The sequence below is a fragment of the Cupressus sempervirens genome, chromosome 1 (genome assembly GCF_028749045.1).
Source record: "Cupressus sempervirens isolate cs-2001-9-10 chromosome 1, ASM2874904v1, whole genome shotgun sequence".
Taxonomy (NCBI): Eukaryota; Viridiplantae; Streptophyta; class Pinopsida; order Cupressales; family Cupressaceae; genus Cupressus; species Cupressus sempervirens.
In genome coordinates this window covers 161,671,195-161,688,784 of record NC_143118.1, presented here as the reverse complement: position 1 = coordinate 161,688,784, position 17,590 = coordinate 161,671,195, and the positions used below count along the sequence as shown (strand labels likewise).

General features: G+C 37.8%; 1 long non-coding RNA gene across 7 annotated transcripts in view; it reads left to right on the top strand.

Annotated features, from left to right (window-relative positions):
• Window positions 1-1,267: 1,267 nt before the first annotated feature.
• The window catches only part of LOC149576645 (uncharacterized), a 69,368-nt gene continuing 53,045 nt past the window's right edge, over window positions 1,268-17,590 (top strand). For 4 of the 7 annotated variants that reach the window (XR_016362021.1, XR_016362020.1, XR_016362017.1 and 1 more), the window contains exons 1-2: window positions 1,268-1,388; window positions 3,671-3,773. This is a non-coding gene — a long non-coding RNA (uncharacterized LOC149576645). The remainder of the gene's footprint in view (window positions 1,389-3,670; window positions 3,774-17,590) is intronic. The other 3 variants (XR_016362019.1, XR_016362016.1, XR_016362022.1) reach the window with 2 other exon arrangements.

Genomic DNA, 17,590 nt, shown 5'->3' with positions numbered 1-17,590 from the left:
TCAGTAATCCTTACTTAACATGGGAATCACTTCACTTCGTGGGACATGCAAATGAAATGAGACCTCCGGATTCTAGGCCGGCTCCTATTGGATATTCAGTGATATTTCCAAGATCCTAACTTAAACTTGAAGGGAAAAGGGAAGAAGTTGCAGAAAATGAACTTAAACCTACAGCCTAAAGTAGGAAATGGTGATACACCAAAAAGGTATGGAAAACTTAAACACACTTAACAGAGAAGGATCAGACAACCATTTGGAGTAAATGCAAAACACATTTTTCTATAAAGACCTACATAAATAATTTGTAATAAGGTTTTAAAACACAAACTACAATATGCAGGTAGACTTACTTTCCTACATCCAGATGCTGAAATGAGGCAAACTAATAAGGAACAATAAAAACTCACAAATTACTTCATCAAATCATTTTTTGATACACACACAGAACTACAAGAAGAAAGAAGGCTTAACAAGTAACACCAAAATAACATGAACACAATTCTATTACCTGTATTGAACTTTCCAAGATGAATTACAAATTTTGCAAAAAGAACTAGGACTCAGAAAGTAGTCACAAAATACTCTCCTGCATAATCCAAACTCCTCTAAAAAATGAGTTGCAAAATTCATCAAGTATCCCCTACAACTCTTGGGTAGAATGCAGAATAAAAGCCTCAAAGTCAGGGCTTAGAAACTTCCAAAAATCAAGTCTTATAACTCCTAAGACTTTAGTAACCTATAATGAGGCCTATGACTCATCAGAAACTACCCCCAAACACTCCAACTGATCACTAATATCTACAAACTGACCTGGCAAAGTCAAATTTGACCCCCTATTTTCTCTCCACATGTTTCCAAAATATCTTGTCCATAAAGACCATGACATATGCAATGACTCATTTTCTTTTTGCATTTTGAAATAGGAAAATATTTTAAATGATTTATAATTTCATCATTTAAAGATTCCCTTTACAATTAGATTATTACAAAAAGAAAATAAAAAAAATCCCCCTCATTTGCATTTAAATGAACAAAAACATTAAAATGATTAATCATTTTAATATTTCGTCTTAAATAAAATCATATGCAAATAATACAAACCCTTCTCACAAAAACTCCTAAGGCAACAATATAAACCCCCTCCCTCACAATAAAAACAATAAAACTTTAAAAATAAAATAAAATCCCATCTCTACCTGTGGACTTCAAATCTTATACAATTATGAAAAAGGGCATACAAAGGATTGAATACCCTAAAAGTTTCCTTCCTTTTTTTATCATTTTGCACTTGACGGTGAAGAGGGGAAGAATAAGGGTTTTTTGGTTTTAGCCTGCGGCCATTGTGACAGATTTGCTGAAGATTATTCTGTGATAGCCGCCATTGTAAGGTATTTTGAAGCTTGAGTTTTGGGTTCCATTAATTTGCAAGTTTTGATATTATGAGATTATTTGCACATTGTTTAACAAATAATACATCTCATACTGGTTTTCTCACAACTATCATGAGCATTTGGGAATCTTGGAATGTTTCATTTTTAGCAAAATTCATGCTATTTGTTGTTAAAAACAAACTGGAGCTTTCCGTGCTTTTCCATTTCAATATTCTTATGCTGAATTAAAAATATTGAGCCACCATGAGTGTTATTTGCTGGAAAGATATTTGAAATATTGTCATTTTGCTGTTCGGATTTCTTGTAATCTGCCATAGAAGGATTATAACAGGTCATTGTTGTTTTGAGGTTTGAAGCCGTCCTTGTGAAACTGAAAAGCATGTTTTTTTTTTTTTTTGAAAAATTCCAGCTACTTGAGTTTGTTGTGTTTGTGCACATACAATAGCTCCATAGAATCATAAAGTAAATAAACCCACACTGCTGGGTTTTCCTTATCAGCTGTATTCTCATTGTAATGGTTCGGCTAATTGATTATTCTCCTCACAGGCTTTTGATTTGTCTTATGATGAGCCAGATTTCCCATTTATTTCAAATGCAACTGGTCTTCTATTTGATATTTCAAATGAAATGAAGCTTTGTTGGCAACAAAAGACAACAGTCCAGTTCCTACCACATTCTCTAGGTTTTACCTCGGCATTAATGAATCTATCACATTTTTGTTTTATACTTCAGCTTTGTTTTTCTTCTCACAGTACTTACACAAGTGAATATGTATGCACTCGAGTTGAAGATTATCTCTTTTACTACGGCTGGGGTGTATTCTTGATGAGCATCTTTGTCCTCTACTTTGATTTGATATGACAGTATAGTCCTTAGTCAAACCATCAGAACCCTCAATCTTGTTTAGCAAGTTTCTCTTTCCTTCTTACTGGAGATGTGTTTTCCCTTTTAACTGAGAAGCATTAACTGAATACTTTGACGCCCCTGTCTTCCAGCTGCCTTGTGTTTAATATGACAAATGAAAGTATAAATTTTTCTGTTCGGTTTTAAATACCCCCCTGTAGCATTTGCAAACAAACTTCAATTTCTATTGGCTGTGGTTGTAGGGTTTGCTATTTTTTTATATGCATATTATTTGCTGCCATGAATGTTGATGCTGCCATGAGATATTTATTGCTATTCTTGTCAATTTTGAATTTTCTGTTCTAGTTTTCTTCTCTCCATTTGAGCTTGCTGGTCTGAAGCCGCCATTGTTCTTTTTTGCCGGAATCAAAATGATAGAGTTTTTATTGTTTTTCCAATATCTTCTTCATGACTTTTAATTGCAGTAAACCCCAATATAAATGGTGAGGAATCAAACTTCCAGATTAAAGCCAAAAGCATAAAGCCCAATACAATACATATTGTGATTGACATGGCATATATGGTATAATTTTTAATATTCTCTGAAAGATTGCATGACTGAGACCTAGCTCTGTGAGAACTATGTCAGAAGCACTTCTTGTTGTTGCAACACTTCTATATTTGCCTTTTTCAATGCGGGTGCATCATGAACATCATCATCGGTCGTTCCACATATATGCTTTCTTTAGTTACTACTGTATCCTTTCGTGATATTTGAACTAGTATATCATGAGGTTCGAGCCATAAGTTTGAATGCATTCTAAAATACAGCCATGTCTCTTTTGTCACCAAAGGTTGCTGAATTGTATTTAAAACCGAGCTGCGTTCATGTTCTAATCTTGATTTCCAGTATACCAACCCATAATCCATCTGAAATGTGGCTCCATATTGCTCAACCTCTATGACTAAATTTCTTTCCCCTGCCAAAATTTCAAAGGTTTATATCTGTTTTGAACTTAAAGTCCAGTCCTTTATTTGGAAACTTTAATATGTCAGGAGACCAGTACTCAATAATTGTCAAGTTATTCAAAAGGCATATTTCTTTTCTCTGAATTCACTTTATGATCTCCTTTGATGGATTGTTCTGAAGTTGTTAACGTTCTGATCTTTGGCAATAAATACAGCATTCTTAGATTTTCAAATTCAATAGCTCTTTTGCTTGCATTTTTAGATGTTTGAAATTGCATCTTATGGGGTTCAAGCACGGGCTCATGACACTCATGAAACTATCTTTCTGTGTTTTGCATTTGAGCACTTAAGAATACTATTTTTGATATGTATTCAGAGTAAGAGAAATATGACATATGTGGGTATGTAGTTGAAAATCAGTCATTGCTTAGATCGTAATGATCTAACCCCACCTCTTTCTCTTGTAGGGGAACAAAGAACCAGGAGCTTACCGGATTGAGAGTTGGACCAGGAGCGACAAGGCGACAATAGAGAACACCTAACTAGTCAAAGTCTGAAAGGAAATGACTGGTTATCTCTGACTTCTTTCCATATGTTTTATTTTTCTTGTTCTTAGTACATATGAAAGATAGTTAGACTCATGGCTTGTGTGAGACTTTTCATTCTAGCATTTTTACACTCATTCCATTCTATGTAAAACAAAAGATTGTACATATCAGTTGTATATTTGAGAAATGGACATTCGTGCATTTTCCTTGTCTTCATACTTAAATTTTACACATGTGCAAAATTTTAGTAACAAGTCATTAGCAGCATAAACAACACATATACCAAATTCCATATTATTATAATTCATAATCAACCATATAGCTCTATTGCAGGGAGAGATCCCATAACATTTAATTCGAGGACCCCACTTTGGGTTGAGTAAGATAGCCACACCTCCTCTTCCCTGAGGGTGATTAGTGTGTATTTTCACAACATCTTTCCAAATAAAATTAAGATTGGATTCCAAACAGAATCCAATAGCTTTAATTTCTTGCAACATGATTAAATCTATATTACCCTTAGCATTAAGAAAATTCTTAATCACAAATTTCCTACCGAAACATTCAAGTCCTCTAATATTCCAAGAGATGCAATTCATTGAGGCAGAATTTTAGAAATGGATGCTTCAAACTCCATATTATCCTCCATAGAAGGAGCATTACCCAAAACAGTATTGTTTGGAACCTTATTACCTTTTCCTTTGTTTTTGGAACCAAGGGGTCTCCCTTTCTTCTTTGAAGTGGGAATATCCTCACCTTCAGACATGGGTTGGGAGGAGTTATCCAGCATCAAAGGCTGGTTTTTAATCATAGAGGAAGCAGCTGGTATGACTTCCACAAAATACTCATCCGAAATTTCTTGGAATTTTTTAATTGGAAGTTTTAGAATGGAGGGAGTTTCTAGAGTTGAAAAGGAGGGAGCGGAAGGCTTGGAAAACTCTTGCACATGAATACTCGTATTACCCGTAAGAGAAGGGGGAAAAACTGGCTCATTAGAGGCCACATTGTTTTTATTCGACCGATTTTTCCTCTTTTTAGTAACAGTTTGAAAGCCATTAGCATTAATGATGCTAGTAATAGAGACATTTAGCAAGGACGAAGGCGGCAAAGAGATAGGGGGAAAGATTGCAAAGCAAAAAATGGAGGAGGCAAGGAGATGGGTTTATTAGTAGTGGACGCGTTCACATTGGAAGCAGAGGGGGTGTTCAAGGGGTTAGTGTTTTTCAGAGTCTTATTCTTAATGATAGGGTAATCTCTCCTGAGATGCCCTTCCTTTCTGCAAAGAAATCAAGCATTCAAACCGCCCAAGGTTTCGAAAGGGCAAGAGATCACTTCATCAACAATGCAAATGGTTAATTCTTTATGTAGATCATTGCCAGATTTTAGGGCTAAAAGAATCCTAGCGTCCAGGTGAGGGACTAGTCTTGCCAAGTCATCCATGTGCAGGAATTTACCAAGGGGTTCCACAAGCTGAGGGATGAATCTCCATAGAAAAGGAGGAATGTTCTTGATAAGGACCCATTTGAGAGCCGAAAGGGCAATGATTTCTTCTAAATTGGCCTCGGCGTTCCAAGCCAGAGCTCGGAACATGGTGTTACCCATAGTCCAATACTCATTTTAAGAACAACAAGTTGAGAATCAAAATTATTGAAAAAGATAACAAATAAACCTCTTTGTATTTGCTGGCAAAAAGAAATCTGATAACCAAGCTTCAAGTTCCAATAGTCATAAAACCAGTCATCTAAAAAATTTCTTGCAGGAACTTTATCAATTTCAACCGCAGAGAAGAAGATGGCAGTATTTCTTAATCTTTCTTTTTCATTTTTTATCTCAGCCAACATTTCATGGTTAGGAATGACATGAAACACAAAAGGGTCCCCAGACAGCTTACTGTTTGTGAAGTTTTCGTCATGGAGAGATTTAGTGAAGCGAGCAACAAAGACCACTGCAGGAACTGAGCCTGAAACTGCTTCCAAGAAGGATTTAGGCTTAACAACAGCGATGCCCTTGTCTCTGGTAGCATTGCTACCATTGTTAAAAGAAACATCTGAAATGTCTGTGGAGTGGCTAATACCACTTGGTATAGATGGAGTAAATAAAGAAATAAATTCAGAGTGTTGGGGAGAGGAGCGATCACACCTGATGCTGTCCTTATCTGCCAATGCATGTTCGGTGTTACCTCTTATCGCCTCCACCTTGCCATCTCCTCGGTCGCCAAAAAAGGAAGTAACACCAGTAATATTAGCCAACAGTTCTTTATCAGCCATGATGGGGTTTGTAAAAAAACTCACTAGCCAGATTTAGCAGCATTCGCTAAGATCACTGTCGAAAACCCTGCCAAATTCACCTATTTAATACATTTTCAAATACATGCATTATAATAAATAAATAATTTAAAACAATTATCAGGAGATTGCTTCCCAAATGTGCTTAGGGCACCTTGGAGATGTTTTGGTTTGGGGTGCTTGCAAACACCTTGTGCTCTCTGTGAACGAAAAAGTGGTATTAGTAGGATTCACTCTGCTATCAAGAATTAATGGTGCTGCCAAAATGATGCAACAATGAACAATTGAAAGTTGTGTAGTAGTGCACCTATTCATTAAGGAACACTGCTAGGTTTGGCATTGACCGAGATCGGTGTGCCAATTTTAATGAAATTGAATCTCCTAGAACACAAATAGTTTATTGTAGACATCAATATCATGGTCTTGTAGCATTTGACAGTTTATCGATAGGCCTTACGAGCTCACATTACAAGTGTTAGAAGATTGCTGCCCAAATGTTCTTAGGGCACCTTGGAGACGCTCTAGTTTGGTCTGCTCATGAACATTTTAGTCTCTCTATGGATGAAGTAGTAGTGTCACTAGGGTTCACTCGACTATCTGAAGCTAATAGTTGTGATGAAATGATGCCAAGATAAACAGTTTGAAAGTTGTGCAGTGGCGCACCAATTCACTGAGGAACACTATGAGATTTTGCATCAACTGAGACAATTGTGCCAATTTCAAACGAAATTGAATCTTCTAGAACTGAGAAAGGTTATTGTAGACATCAATATTATACATCTTTAGCATCTTACAATTCATCGATAGGCTTCATAAGCTTTGAGTTACAAGTGTCAGAAGATTGATGTCCAAATGTGCTTAGGGCACCTTGGAGATGCTCCGCTCCGGGGTGCTCTCGAATGTTTTAGGCTCTCTATAGATGAAATAGTGGTGTCATTAGAGTTCACTGCCCATCCAAAGCTAATGATGTTGAGAAAATAATGCCATGATGAATGGTTCAAAAAATGTGTAGTGGTGCACCAATTTTTTAAGGAAAACTACAAGGTTTGACATTGACCGAGATCACTATGCCAATTTCAAACGAAATTGAATCTCTTAGAATTGAGAGAAGTTCTTGTAGATATCAATATCACTGTCCTCTAACATTTGACAATTCATTGAGAACCATTACGCGCTTTGAGTTAAGAGTGTCAAAAAATTGCTGCCCAAACGTGCTTAAGGCACGTTGGAGATGATTTGATTCAGGGTGATTGCAAATGTTCTAGGCTCTCCATTGGCATAAATGTGGTGTCACTAGGGTTCACCCAACCATGCGAAGCTAACAACATTGACAAAATGATGCGAGAACAAGCGGTGTGAAAGTTGCATAGTGGTGCACCTATTCACTAAGGAACACTACTAGGTTTGGCATCGACTAAGATCATTGTGCCAATTTCAAATGAAATGCAATCTCCCAGAATGGAGAGAAATTATTGTAGAAACCAATATCATGGTCCTGAGGCATTTGATAGTTTGACAATAAGCCTCACGAGCTCTGGGTTACAAGTGTTGGAAGATTGGTGCACTAATGTGCTAAGGGCACCTTGGAGACGCTTTGATTCAAGGTGCTTGCAACTATTCTAGGATCTCCATGGAAGAAATAGTGGTTTCATTAGGGTTCACCCATACATCTGGAACTAACAATGCTAATGAAACAATGCCACAAAGAACGATTTGAAAGTTGAGCAATTGTGCATCAATTCACTAAGGAACATTGCTAGGTTTGGCATCGACCAAGATAGCTGTGCTAGTTTCAAATCAAATTGAATCTCCCAAAATGGAGAGAGGTTATTGTAGACATCAATATTGTTGTCATGCGACATCTAATAGTTTGTTGATAGGCCTCACAAGCTCTGAGTTACAAGGGTCAGAAGATCATTGCTCAAATGTGCATAAGGCTTCTTGGAGACACTCTGGTTCAAGGTGCTCGCGAACATTCAAGGCTCTTTGTCAATGAAATAGTGGTCACTAGAATTCCCTCAATCATCTAGAGCTAATGGCTCCAATAAAATAATGCCACGATGCACAGTTTGAAAGTTGTGCAATGGTGCTCCAATTACTAAGGAACACTGTGAGATTCAACATCAACCGAGATCGCTATGCCAATTTCAAATGAAATTGAATCTCCCATAAATAAGAAAGGTTATTGTAGACATTGATATCATGGTCATGTGGCATCTGACAGTTTTTTGATAGGCCTCACAAGCTCGAGTTACAAGTGTTGAAATATCGCTGCCTAAATATGCTTAGGGTAGCTTGAAGACGCTTTGGTTAGGGCAGCTCAAAAATGTTCTAGGCTCTTCATGGATGAAACAGTAGTATCACTAGGATTCACCCAACCATTTGGCACTAACAACACTGACAAAATGATGACAGGACAAATGGTGTTGTGCAGTGGTGCACCGATTCACTAAGGAACACTACGCGATTTTGCATCAACCGAGATCACTATGCCAATTTCAAACAAAATTGAATCTCCCATAACTAAGAAAGGTTATTGTAGATGCCAATTATAGACCTTTCGCATCTTACATTTTGTCAATAGGCATCATGAGCTATGAGTTACAAGTGTTAGAAGATAATTGCCCAAACATGGTTAGGGCACCTTGGAGACGCTCTGGTTCTAGGTGCTCTCGAATGTTCTAAGCTCTCTATAGATGAAACAATGGTGTCATTAGGGTTCACCTGCCCATCCAAAGCTAAAGGCATTGAAGAAATAATGTCATGACGAATGGTTCAAAAGTTGTGCAGTGGTGCACCAATTTTTTAAGGAACACTACGAGGTTTGGTATCGACCAAGATCACTGTGTCAACACCTTGGAGACACTCCATTTCTAGGTGCTCTCGAATGTTCTAGGCTCTCTATGGATGAAACAAGGGTGTCGTTACAGTTCACCTACCCATCCAAAGCTAATGGCACTGATAAAACAATGTCAGTATGAATAGTTTGAAAGTTGCACAGTGGTGCACCAATTTTTTTAAGAAACACTACGAGGTTTGGCATCGAGTGAGATCATTGTGCCAACTTCAAATGAAATTGGATCTCTCAAAATTGAGAGAGGGTGTTGTAGACATTGATATCATTGTCCTATAGCTTATGATAGTTTGTTGGTAGGCATCACGAGCTCTAAGTTACAAGCGTCAAAAGATCGCTACCCAAATATGCTTAGGGCACCTTGGAGACACTTTGGTTTGGGGTTCTCGCAAATGTTCTAGGCTCTCTGTGAAAAAAATAGTGATGTCACTAGGGTTCACCCAGCCATCCAAAGCTAAGGATGCCAAAGAAACGACGCCACAAAGAACAATTCAAATTTTGCGTAGTGGTGCACCGATTCACTATGGAACACTGTGAGGTTTGGCATCGACTGAAATCATTGTGTCAATTTCAAATCAAATAAATCTCCCAAAACTAAGAGAGTTCAGTGTAGACAAGAATATCACAGTCATGTACGATCTCATAGTTCATTGATAGGCCTTACGAGTTTTGAGTTATAGGGGTCAGAAGATTGCTTCCCAAATGCGCTTAGGGCTCCTTGAAAACATTTTGGTTTAGGGTGCTTGCGAATGTTCTATGCTCTCTGTGATGAAATAGTGGTGTTACTAGGGTTCATCCAAGAATCTGGATCTAACGACATTGATGAAACGATGCCACAACAAACGGTTTGAAAGTTGGGCAGTGGTACATTAATTCACTAAGTAACACTATGAGGTTTGGCATCTATCGAGATCGTTGTGCCAATTTTGAATGAAATTGAATCTCCCAGAACTAAGAGATGTTATCGTAGACATCGATATCATGGTCTTGCCCATTTGACAGTTCATCAATAGGCCTCACGAGTTCTAAGTTACAAGCATCGGAAGATTGTTGCCCAAATGTGATTAAGGCACCTTGAAGACGTTTTGATTTAGGGTGCTCACAAACATTTTATGGTCTCCATGGATGAAATAATGGTGTCACTAGGATTCACCCGGCCATCCAGAGCTAACAACACTGACGAAATGATGCCATGACAAACAGTTCGAAAGTTGTGCAGTGATGCATCTATTCACTAAAGAACATTGCCAGGTTTGGCATCGACCAAGATTGTTGCGCCAATTTCAAATGAAATTAAAACTTCTAGAACTGAGAGAGGTTATTGTAGACATTGATATCATGACCTTGTACCATCTAAAAATTTATTGATAGGCCTCACAAGATCGAAGTTACAAGTGTTGGAAGATCATTGCTCAAAAATTCTTAGTGAGCCTTGGAGACACTCTGATTTAGAGTACTCACAAATGTTATAGGATCTCCATGGATGAAACACTAGTGTCACAAGGGTTCACCCAACCATCCGGAGCTAATTGCACTGATAAAACAAAGCCACGATGAATGGTTCAAAAGTTGCATAGTAGTACACCAATTCACTAAGGAACACTACAAGGTTTGACATTGATTGAGATCATTGTGCCAATTTCAAACCAAATTGAATCTCATAGAACTGAGAGAAGCTATTGTAGATCTTGATATCATGGTCTTGTAGCATATGACAGTTTATCGATGTGTCACGAGCTCCGAGTTAACAGTGTCAGAAAATCGCTACACAAACCTGCTTAGGGAACCTTGGAGATGCTTCAGAATTGAGAGAGGTTATTGTAGATATCGATATCACGATATTGTAGACATCGACAGTTCATTGATAGGCCTCACAAACTCAAGTTACAGGCATTAGAAGATTGTTGTGCAAATGTGCTTATGACACCTTGGAGATGCTTTGATTTCGGCTACTAACGGATCTTCTAAGCTCTCTGTGAATGAAATAGTGGAGTCACTAGGGTTCACCAAACCATCCAAAGCTAACGAAGCTGTTGAAATAATGTTAGGATGAACGGTTTGAAAATTGTGCAGTGGTGCACCGATTCACTAAGGAACACTATGAGATATTGCATCAACCGAGATCATTGTGTCAATTTCAAATGACATTGAATCTCCCGAAACTGAGAGAGGTTATTGTACACATCAGTATTACAGATCTTAGCATCTTACAATTCATAGATAGGTCTCATCAGCTCTTAGTTACAAGTGTCAGAAGATCGCTGCCCAAACGTGCTTAGGACACCTTGGAGATGCTTTGGTTCAAGGTGCTCTCAAACATTCTAGGGTCTCCATGGATGAAACAATGGTGTCATTAGGGTTCACCCGCTCATCCAAGGCTAATGACATGAACGGAACGATGCCACGAGGAATGGTTTGAAAGTTGTGCAGTGGTGCACCATTTTTTAAGGAACACTAGAAGGTTTGGCATCGATCGAGATCACTGTTCCAATTTCAAATGAAATTCAATCTCCTAGAACTAAGAGAGGTTGTTGTAGACATCCATATCGCTATCCTATAGCATCTAATAGTTCATCGATAAGCATAATGAGCTTCGAGTTAATATTGTAAGAAGATTGCTATGCAAAAGTGCTTAGGGCACCATAGAGATGCTCCATTTAGGGGTGTTCGTGAATGTTCTAAGCTCTCCATGGAAAAAATAGTAGTGTCACTAGTGTTCACCTGACCATCCAAGGCTAACCGTGCCGATGAAACAATACCACAATGAAGGTTCGAAAGTTGCGTAGTGGTGCACCAATTCACTAAGGAACACTACGAGGTTTGGCATCGATTGAGATTGTTGTGCCAATTCCAAACCAAATTGAATCTCCCAGAATGAAGAGGATATTATAGATCTTGATAGCACGGTCTTGTAGCATTTGATAGTTTGTCGATAGCCCTCATGAGCTCTGAGTTATAAGCGTCGGAAGATTGCTGCCCAAACATGATAAGGGCCACCTTGGAGACACTCTGATTCTGGGTGCTTGTGAGTGTTTGAGGTTTTACATAGACAAAATACTAGTGTCACTAGGGTCTCCCCTTATCCATTCGAAGCTAATGGCACCAACAAAATGATGCCACTATGAATGGTTCAAAAGTTGCAGAGGGGTGCACCAATTCACTAAGGAACACTACGAGGTTTGGCATCAACTGAGATCACTGTGCCAGTTTCAAATGAAATTAAATCTTCCAAAATTGAGAGAGGTTATTGTAGACATCGATATCACAGTCCTGTAGCATCTGATAATTCGTCAATAGGCCTCATGAGCTTGAGTTACAAGCGTCGAAAGATTGTTGCCGAAATGTGCTTAGGGCAAGTTGGAGACACTCTGGTTCAGGTTGCTTATGAATTTTCTAGGCTCTCTATGGACGAAACAATGGTGTCACTAGGGTTCACCCATCTATTTGGAACTAACGAAACTGATGAAACGATGCCACGACGAATAGTTCAAAAGTTGTGTAGTGGTGCGCTAATTCATTGAGGAACACTACGAGATTTCACATCAACTAAGATTCATGTGCCAATTTCAAACAAAATTTAATCTCCCTGAACTCAGAGAGGTTATTGAAGACATTGATATCATGATCCTATACCATCTGACACTTCATCAATAGGCCTCACGAGTTCCAAGTTACAACTGTCGAAAGATTGCTGCCCAAAATGCTTAGGGCACCTTGGAGATGTTCTGGTTCGAGGTGGTCATGAACGTTCTATGCTCTCCATGGATGAAACAATAGTGTTACTGGAGTTCACCCATACATTTGAAGCTAATAGCATTGACGAAATGATGTCATGAAAAACAGTTCCAAAAGTTGCGCACTGGTGCACCTATTCATTAAGGAACACTAAGAGGTTTGGCATCGACTGAAATTGTTGTGTGAATTTCAAATGAAATTGAATCTCCCATACATGAGAGTTTATTGTAGACATTGATGTCATGATCCAACATCTGACAGTTTGTCGATAGGCCTCATGATCTTTGAGTTACAATTGTCGGAAGATCGCTGCCCAAGCATGCTTCGAGCACCTTGGAGACGCTCAAACTCAAGACACTCTTTAACTTTTTAGGCTCTCCGTGGACAAAAGAGTGGTGTCTCTACAATTCACCAAACCATCCAGAGCTAATGACATTGACCGAATGATGCCACAAAAAATGGTTCAAAAGTTGTGTAGTAGTGCACCAATTCACTAAGGCAAATTGTGAGGTTTGACATCAACCAAGATCATTGTGCCAATTTCAAATGAAATTGAATCTCCCTAAACTAAGAGAGGTTATTATAGAGATTGATATTATAGTCCTTTACCATCTAATATTTTGAGAATAGGCCTCGAGTTTTGAGTTACAAGCACCAGAAGCTTACTGCCCAAACACGCTTAGGGCACCTTAAAGATGTTCTAGTTTGGGATGCTCACAAACGTTCAAGGCTCTCCGTGGATGAAAAAATGGTATCACTAGGGTTCACCAACCTTCTAGAGCTAACGAGGTTGACGAAACAATGCCATGACAAATGGTTCAAAAGTTGTGCAATGGTACACTGATTCACTAAGGAATACTACGAGGTTTGGCATCAAACGAGATCGTTGTACCAATTTCAAATGAAATTGAATCTCTTAGAACTGAGAGAGGTTATGAAATGGGAAACACAATTATAGCAAAGAAATTTGTTTATTGTAAATGCACCAAAATTGGTTTGGTTTGAAAGTCAACCACGTCCCCTGTCGTGCTTTCTTGCAAATATATTACTCTTCACAGGTAAAATTTGAGTGTTAGTCATTGCACGTTGATAAAAGTGACAATGATTTGTAAAATAATAGAAACAAATATTATGCACAACCCCTAGCATAGTATGAGATTTAAAGTGTGGAGTGGTGAATATTTGTTCATGGTGCTCGTGAACATTATAGGCTCTCTGTGGACGAAACAGTGGTGTACGTTGAGTTTACCCGGTCATCTGGAGCTTCCTGACTAGGGGGTGAGGGTAGGGTTTTCGACACTAATGAAATGATGTCAAATGGTTCCAAAAGTTACGCAGTGGTGCACCTATTCACTAAGGAACACTGCAAGGTTTGACATCGACCGAGATCATTGTGCCAATTTCAAATGAAATTGAATCTCCCATAAATGAGAGAAATTGTTGTAGACATCGATATCACGATCCTAAAGCATCTGACAATTCGTCAATAGGCCTCAGGAGCTCCAAATTACAAGTGTCGGAAGATCTCTACCCAAACATGCTTTAGGCACCTTGGAGACAGTTAGGCATGAGGCACTCTTGAACATTCTAGGCTCTCTGCAGACGAAAAAATAGTGTCACTAGGCTTCACCAAGCCATTGAGAGCTAACAACATCAACGAAACAATGCCACGACGAATGGTTCGAAAGTTGCGAAGTAGTGCACCAATTCATTAAGACACACTGTGAGGTTTGGCATCGACTAAGATTGCTGTGCCAATTTCAAACAAAATTGAATCTCCCAGAACTGAAAGAGGTTATTGTAGACATTGATATCATGGTTCTTTACCATCTAAGAGATTATCAATAGGCCTCGCAAGTTCTGAGTTACAAGTGTCAGAAGATTGCTGCCTAAACATGCTTAGGGCACCTTGGAGATGTTCCAGTTTGGGGAGCTCACAAATGTTCTAGGTTCTCCATGGATGAAATAGTGGTGTCATAGGGATTCACCCAATCATTTAGAGCTAATAGAACTAACAAAAGGATGCCACAACAAATGATTCAAAGTTTTTGCAGTGGTGCAATTATTTACTAAGGAATATTGCAAAGTTTGGCATCGATCGCGATTGCTATGCCATTTTCAAATGAAATTGAATATCTTAGAATTGAGAGAGGTTATTGTAGAAATCCATATCGTGATCTTATAGCATTTGACAATTCATCAATAGGCTTCACGATCTCCAAGTTACAAGCATCAGAAGATTGCTGCCCAAACATGCTGAGCGCACCTTGTGGACACTCCAGTTTTAGGTGCTCGCAAATGTTCTAGGATCTCCATGGACAAAATAGTGGTGTCACTAGGGTTCACCTGGTCATCTGGAGCTAACGGTACCAGCAAAACGATGTCAAGATCAATATGGTTTGAAAGTTGCACAATGGTGCACCAATTCACTGAGGATCACTATGAGATTTCGCATCAACCCAGATTGCTGTGCCAATTTCAAACAAAATTGAGTTGCCCAAAAATGAGAGAGGTTATTGTAGTGGTCAATATTAAAGACCTTTACCATTTGATAGTTTGTTGATAGGCCTCACGAGATTTGATTTACAAGTGTCAGAAGATCGCAACCCAAACATGCTTAGGGCATCTTGGAGACACTCTGGTTCGGGGTGCTCTCAAACGTTCTAGGTTCTTCGTGGACAAAACAGTGGTGTTACTAAGGTTCTTGCAAGTATCTAGAGCTAACGGCACCGATGAAACGATACCATGACAAATAGTTCAAAAGTTGCATTGTGGTGCACTAGTTACTAAGGAACGTTGTGAGGTTTGGCATCGATCGAGATCGCTATGCCAATTTCAAACAAAGTTGAATCTCCCAGAACTGCGAGAGGTTATTGTAGATGATGACCTAGGACCCCTATGGACACATTTCCTTTGTTCATATGGGTCGAAAGGGGTCATAGGATAACCTATGACCCCTTTCAACCCATATGAAGAAGCCTAATGTGTCATAATCATCACATGGATCATGGAGGGGATAATTATGACCCTTCCTCAACTTTCAATAGTCACCCTCCATCATCCATGTGATTCATTTACATATTTGGGAGGGAGAATATCGGGTATATATCACGTATACGATTAGGGTTGGTAATCACCAAGCCTCCTTGGTGTGAAGAGGGGGGCAAGGGTGAATTAGTATACTTACAACTTTTACAATTTTAAACATTTATCCAAACAATTGCCTTAATATCATTAAAGATCAAAATAAACAATTATGCACTTGAACACACTTACACAAGATTTTACGTGAAAACCCAATATGGGAGAAAACCATGGCAAATAAATGCTTTCTTATATAAACTATTATTCACAATATTTTGTAGGCTACGACCCAATAGAAGCTCCAACCCTTATGTTTATGAGCATCGACTCACTGGAAGCTTGCACTCCTGCACTTCGCAAGCACCGACCTACTGGAAGCACCAACTCCCCACTTTCGTCTTTGTGAGCACCAACCCACTACACAAACTTCTCCTTCTAGCTTATTAATGTTGCCAACCCAACTAATGATGGACATTTATAACACACAACTTCTCTTCTTATATCTGCTCTATACTTATGTTTTATCTTCCAAACATAATCTTTTATCAGTTCATATACTCTTTACACTCATACTCTTATATGAATACATAATTTCTTTGTTATTATTCTGACCTCTATATATATATATATATATATATATATATATATAGATATATATATATATATATATATATATATATATATATATATATATATATATATATATATATATATATATATATATATATATATATATCAGATTTTAATAAATCTATATATACCACTCACTCTTCATTCTTCCTTTTCACACACTTCTTTGACTTCTTATATTAATGTAGATCAAATAATAAATATGCATATATATTTTAGCACCTTTTCATATTTCTTCACCTTATAATATTTTTGCACTAACCTACTCTACACTTCTTTGCATACTCATTTCTTTTTATATTTTCCTCACATCTCACACAAATTACCAATTGCTTTCACTATATTTTTATACACTCTCAAATGAGCACACCTTTTAATGAAGATATATATTCAAATATAAACTAACCTTTTCTTAATTAATTTCATTTGTATTTTTTCTTTAACTTAGTAAGTTGAGGCACATAATGAAATAAATCTTTTATCATGCTTAATATGATTTTTTTTTCTTTTGATTCAAAAGACCATTGCAGCCATCAATTTTTATGTTGAATCTTCTCCTAATACGAATTTCCTTGTTTTTTCAACAATTCAACACTACCATGTAGGGTCTATTTGCTTCAGTACAACCATTATAGAAACTTCCTTTTATTAAACATAGTTTTGACCATTCCTGTGGCTCATATTATGTCATGGTGCCTTCCTAAGTAAGCTCGATCCTTTGACTTCATATCACTAAAGATGAACACAATTTCTTTTGCCTTGTATTGTCAAGAAATTTTGCCTTTGACTATTGCTTTTATCTTGCCGTCGCAAATTAAACACTCTTTCCTTCAATCTTTATTGCTTGTGGATTTTACATAGATTGGTAATTTTTTTCATATGTCATTCTTGTCCCAATGTTTTGCCACCACATCCAAAATATATTTTTGTATTTGCAACACATCTAGACTGATAGTTTGCTAGTATTTCATTGAGTCTTGTGTGTGTGTGTGTGTGTGAGCCTCTACTCTTGATGACATTTTAAAAATCGGCCAATGTTATTTGTAGACCATGATTTGCTCTGTTGTGTTTCTAATGGAAAGTTCTTTGTTATCATTCACATTGTAATGTCCCTGCTCCAATCTGACCACAATTTGGCCTAATTGCTATTTGTAATTTCGTCAAACAGTTTATATGCAACCTTGTAGCTTGCTGATGTAGCATTTCAGTCTGAAGTAGCTTGATAGAAATGGATGCTAAGACTGATTTAAA